Source organism: Nicotiana tabacum, chromosome 10 (genome assembly GCF_000715075.1).
Source record: "Nicotiana tabacum cultivar K326 chromosome 10, ASM71507v2, whole genome shotgun sequence".
NCBI classification, from domain to species: Eukaryota; Viridiplantae; Streptophyta; class Magnoliopsida; order Solanales; family Solanaceae; genus Nicotiana; species Nicotiana tabacum.
Window position 1 is genome coordinate 62,528,331 of NC_134089.1, and position 6,362 is coordinate 62,534,692.

Sequence of the window (6,362 nt, forward strand, 5' to 3'; positions counted from 1 at the left end):
ATTTTGCACGCTTTTGCACTTGTTTTGATAGTATGTGTGGTAAAAAAATGGAAAGTTTCTAAACTTAACTGGAAAATTATTTAACTTTTACTCAATTCTAACAAAATTCAATTCAAAAGAATGATAGAGTCCAAAATATGTGTGTAATATACGAGTGTTACTTTAACTATATATTTGAAAAGATGAGGTTGTAATAAATACCATTGAACGTGTAACGTATGAACTTCTGAATAATTTGTCGTCTTATATTAAAAAATAAAGACTTATTAAAGGGGTCAAGTATGAATTCGGTTGCAAACGGCTTTATTTTTTGTTGTTTTCGAAAAAATAAGGGCAATGAGCTAAGTATTCCAATATTCTTCTTATTAGAAAGAATTTATATCATCATATTTTGGTCTATGTTAAATTACAAGGAATCAGAAAAATTAATGATATTTTGAGTGGGTTTAAGTCTAAAACTAAAATACTCATGAAATGTAAAAGAATTTATTAGTAGTTTTCCGTGCTGCTTGTGATATGTGATTAAACATGCGATATTTTTCAATGCATTAACTTGAAAATTATTATTCAGTAATAATAAAATTCGATCTAAGAAAATGATTGTAGTCCAAAATTGATCATATAAACTTCTTAAACAATCTTTGTCATGTTTGAATTTAGATTTTTTTCAGAAAAATAAAGGCAGAGACAATGAGATAATTAAGTATTCATCATTTGCTTCTTATTATTATCAGAAAAAATTTATATTATATTCGTTGAATTCGTATTAAATTACAAGGAGTAAGAAAACTAAACGATATTTGACCAGTTAAGTACTTTGACACTAAAATGATCATGAAACATAGAATATCTTATGTATCATGGGGTAAAAACGACTAAAATCATTCGATATGCATTGTATGCATGTATGAAGCTTCAAAATCAACCTTTGCAAGTCTAGTAGATTGAACTCCTTTTGGTGTAGTAGAGCTGAAACTTTTATTTCCCCTAGAAGTGTAATTAAACAATTCCCCAGCACAAGAGCTAAAACTCTAGTTTCTATTCTCAGACTATCCTATGCATGCCTTTCCATTCTCAGACTATCCTATGCATTTCATGCATGAGCCAAATATTGACATATACATGCAAAGGTGTAGGCTGAATCGTTTTTGCCCTACACATATTATTAAAGCAATTCCTTTGCTAGAGGTAAAATCTAATTTCCATTCAAAATAACCATCCTACGCATTTCATGAGCCAAGTATTAACACACACATAGAAAATATTAGCTAGTGTTAATGCGAGATTTGACAAAGTAGTGGTTAGGGTTCATGAGATCTTTGAAAGAAGCTTAGAGATATTGTTTATGAGAGAGGGAAAATAATGAACTCAAGTGTGTGTCTACAATTGAGTCTGTTCCAAAATATAATGGGTTTGTTCTTTTCTTAACCCGACAGACTAACAGATATATATTACAAATGGGCCTACTACAAATGTGGGCCTAAACAATGTGGCCCAAATATTAACCTACGTCAACTAGGCCTAGTCTAACAACCCTCTTCAAGTTGGAGGGTGACAAGACCCCCAACTTGCAAAGATGAAAATGATATACAGGCCCAAGAAGAGCTTTCTTAAGGACATCAACAACCTGAGCATCACTAGAAACATGGCCCAAACTGATTAGTCCATCACCAAGCTTACCCTTGATGAAATGGCAATCCAACTCGATATATTTAATCTGTTCATGAAAGACTGGATTGCGCGCGATACGTAGGACTGCATGATTATCACAATACAAAGGAATAAGAGAGAGAAAAAAGAGATGCCAAAATCAGCTACCAACCGAGAAAGCCAAGTGACCTCTATTGCAGCTTTGCTCATTGCCATGTATTCAGCTTCAGCAGGGGAAAGAGAGACAATCTGTTACTTCTTGGACTTCCAACTCACCAAAAATTCACCAAGGAACACACAGAACCCAGGCATTGATCTATGACTATCAGCACAGGAGGCCCAATCACTATCACAATACACTCAGAAGACATATAAGAGGAATTGCTAAAGAAGAGGCCAAAATTAGAAGTACCCTTCAAATACCTCAACAAATGCAGAGCAACCTTCATGTGGGGAACACAATGCGCCTGCATGAACTGACTCAGATGTTGTATTGCAAAAATGATATCAGGCCTTGTGTGGGTTAAAAAAATTCAACTTGCCCACCAAGTACTTATACTCTTCAGGTTTGGGCAAAAGGGTCCCCAACTGAAGCCTTCAACTTCACATTAAGCTCAAGAGGACAAATAACAGGAGCAGGTAGAAGAATTAAAAGAATCCAATAGCTAACTGATAATTTTTTTTTATGCAGAGAACCCCATAATCAGAATAAAGTGTCTCAATCCCAAGAAAATAATTGAAAGAACCTAAATTTTTTATTTTGAACTGCTTATGCAAAAAATCTTTTAAAGAAGAAATTTCAAGCAAATCAGTCACACTCAATATGATATCATCCACATAAACAACTAAAATCACCAAAGAACTCCCAGAACCCCTAGTGAATAAGAAGTAATCATTTAAAGAATGAGAATATCCTCTAGAGCATGTTGATACCCAATTTTTCTCTATATATTTTTATATATAAAATACTTTCAAAATAGCATGTACATGCATAAATAAGCATGCCCAAGAGTTCTGGTATTTTTTCTAATTTTTTAAGATTTTTAAAATTAATTTATTGTCTATTTTAGCAATACAAAATCCATAATTATTCCCAAAATCATCAATTTGGTGAATGATTTATTTTATTCCCATAGTTATACCAAAATATAGTTAATATAATTTTTGTACATGTTTTACAAATTTATTTGGCATTTAAAAGACTAAATTGCATATAATTGCAATTATAGCCTACTTTAAGATTAATAGCGTTTTATAATTGTACAATTGGTCTAAGTATTTTTAAATTGATATTTATATATTATTAATTGGCTCAGTACTTTTAATTTACTTTTAAAATCATTTTTACTATTTTTTATAAAATAAAAGGAAAAACTGGTTATTTAACATTTAGCCCCATTTCATTTCAATTTTAACCTCAATTTGACCCCAATCCTAACCCCGGCTGGACCGGCCCGATTTCATCTTTTACCCGACCCATGACCCAATTAAAAAACCCACCCGGATTCCCTTTTGATCTAGGTTGTTGCTCATTTTGATCAACGGCCATAATTCCCCCTTTCCTTTTTAATTTCCCAAACACCCCTAACCCTAATCACTTTCGCCTAACTAGCCGCCTTTGAATCCCTTCGTCTCTCAAACTCTCTCGAAGGTTCTTCGGAACCCTAGTCAACTTCCACCCTTTTCAACCGTTACTTCACCGGAATCCATGGCTTCTCAGGCCATGGATGGCCTGTACTCACCCTCTCTCACCATCAAACCTAAGTTGTTCGATGATTTGAAGCCCGACTCTGATGGTTCTCTTTAGATCTTGCTCAGATCTATAGATCTATGGCTTCTCCGGCCATGCTCCGGCATATTCAAGTACTAGAAACCTTTTCGGACCTCATCCGACTCAAGATCGGACCTTCTTCCAAGTCTTTCTCATTTTTAGGGTTTCTCTGAAGCCCTAGCTATTCGAGGTTTTTCTCTGTGTGTTTTCTTAGATCCATGTTATATCTGTGTTCTACTGTAGTTTTAAAACGTTTTCCCCAATCTTCTCTTTCAAAATTTGTTTCTCTTCGATTTAGGGTTTCTGAAAAAGTTTCAAAAACATCTTTCTGATTCTTCTTCTTCTTTTCTTTATGTGTGTTTGTATATATCATGCTCGTGTGACTTCTTTTTACTACGAATGTACCGTCCTTCTACTTCTCTTTTATACATGTTACTCCTGTGCTCACATGATTATCCTTGTTATATTTTCATTACTCTTCTACTATATGTGTTTACTGTTAAGTTCTTCAATTTTGTTTGCTTTACTGGACTCTGTTCGTGTTCTTGCTAAATGTGTTTTATCTACCGCTTGTTAAGTTTGTATCACTTTTTCTTCTGAACTTGTTTAAGTTCTGAGTTTTTCTCAAAACGTGTTCTCTATGCTCTTTACTATGTATCATGTCTGTTTGTTTCTCATGAGTCTCTGAGCCTGTTATCTGTCCTTTTGTCTCTACTTCTGATTAAAGTTGAAAATCCTAGGCTTTGGGTTTTGGCAAGTTTTATCTTGGACTAGGGTTTTACTTTGGAACCCTGGACTGTCAGACTCATTATGAGTCCGCCAAACTGAACTTGTATCCCTTTTTGACTCTGAACTCTTTTCTATGCTAGATTCTTTCTAATTAGCATGACAGTTCTTTCTTGTTTGATATGTCTGTATGCTTTATATATGAGGAATTCTTCCTTCAAAAGAGATTTTGCCAATTTGTAATTGATTCAGAATTCCTTTTAATAAGGTTCGATTGATTGTTACTGATTTTCTTTAATTAAACCTTTCTTCACCTTTTCTGGTTGGATTCATTCATAACAAAACTCAATTTCTAATTTTATTGGCTTTTGATTGATTGTCTTTCCTTATTTGCACAAACCGTGTTGATATCAAACTCTTTCCTTAAATAGTTTCTATGTATTTTCCCTTCTTGTACTACTTTGAAAAAGATTTTAATCCAATTCTTTCCTTAATTGTCTTCTACCCATTTGAAATCAGAATCTCTTAACTAAAGGGAGATTCTGTGTGATTGATTGCAAACTATTCCCTTACCTTTTCTTACTTGTTTTCTGCACTATAAAAGGGGCACTACCCTTCTGCACTTAGACAACCTGGAACCTTCAGTTCAATACTTCGAATTCAACACTTTACACACATACCTCTCAATTACAATACTCTTTCAATACTCTACTCTCTTTTGAGATCTTTTGTACTATCTGCTTGCAACTTGGCTATCTCAAGACTACTTTTACTTGTTTGTTTTCCCTGAAACTGGTATGCCTTAATTTCGATTTCAGTACCATCCCTATGTGTTTATTTTACAATTGTTACGCTCTTGTCTACTTTGTTGTCCATGTTCTGTATTGAATATGTTAATCTCTCTTTGCATCTGCTGTTTGTTATGAACTCCCTATACCCCTACTCTCTTCTATGTGTTTGAGTTAAGGTTTATGGCCTGACAACATCCGAATTGCTGCTTAGGTCTGAACCTGATCCTCAAGGGATCCCAACTCTCAAAATGTGTCTAATAGGCTAGTCAGGGGTATGCCAGCACTCCTGATTGATGGGCATGACCACCAGCCTGTCATGGCCTTCCCCTAAATCCCCTCTATGCACTTACACTTACTCTTAGATTCTAAGTTCTGCCCCCCCCTCTTATGAGCCTTGCTTTGGGACCTTGAGTTCCCTCTGAACTTGGACATCTGAGGGCTGGCATTTCCACACTGCACTATGCTCTTGATTCTGCAATATATTTGGGTTGTAAGCACTGCCCGGAGTCCACTCGAGGCTCTTAGGGAACTTTGACACATCCCAAATAAGAGAAGGCTTTGGAAATCTGTTCCTGGAAGTTGGTTCACCTCATATTGTTGGACTTTGAGTCTGAATTAGGCTCCTTGGTTGTAGCTTAATTTCTGATGTAATTTCACCCTTTCTTAATTCATTATGGCCTGTACTATGTTGTAATAACTTATGAGGTTCTAGTGAAAAGGGGAGGGTCACTTATGTATGCATACGGGTAGACATCATGATCTTAGGTATTTATTCCTGCAATCACAGCCTGTTTTACTTTTGCATTTCATATAGAGATCCTAACTATAGGATTCTGCACTTCTATATTTCATATAGAAATCCTGAGTATATGATTCTGCACTTATGCATTTTATATATTAATTATGCCTATATGTTTTCCGCACTTCTGCATATATAGAGATTATGTCTATAGGTTTTCTTCACTTCCGCGTATCATATAGATAACCTGTTTATAGGATTTTGCATTTTACATCTATCATTAGGCAAACAGTCATAGGTTAAATAATAATCAATTGCATTCTAGATACCATGTCTATAGGACACCTGCACTTTCATAATCGTTTTAAAACCAACAACGCCTAGAAATCATGCCTATAAGAGTAACCTTTGAATCTGATTCGCTTATGTCATCTGCAAGTTTAAAATCAATTGCAATGTTGTCTAAAATCTGCGGAACTTTCGTTTTTTCTATAATAAGTAAGTTTTCTTTAAAATCAGAGCAAGCACTGTTAGATATCATGCCTATAAGTCTCACTTAGGCAAACCATTAGGTAATTAATTAACTGCATTAGTCTTTGATAAATTACAACCAGGGAAGGCTAATTCGGACTCCTCATCTGAGAAAGCCTATCCCACGCTTTAATTTGATTTCAGACCATAACCA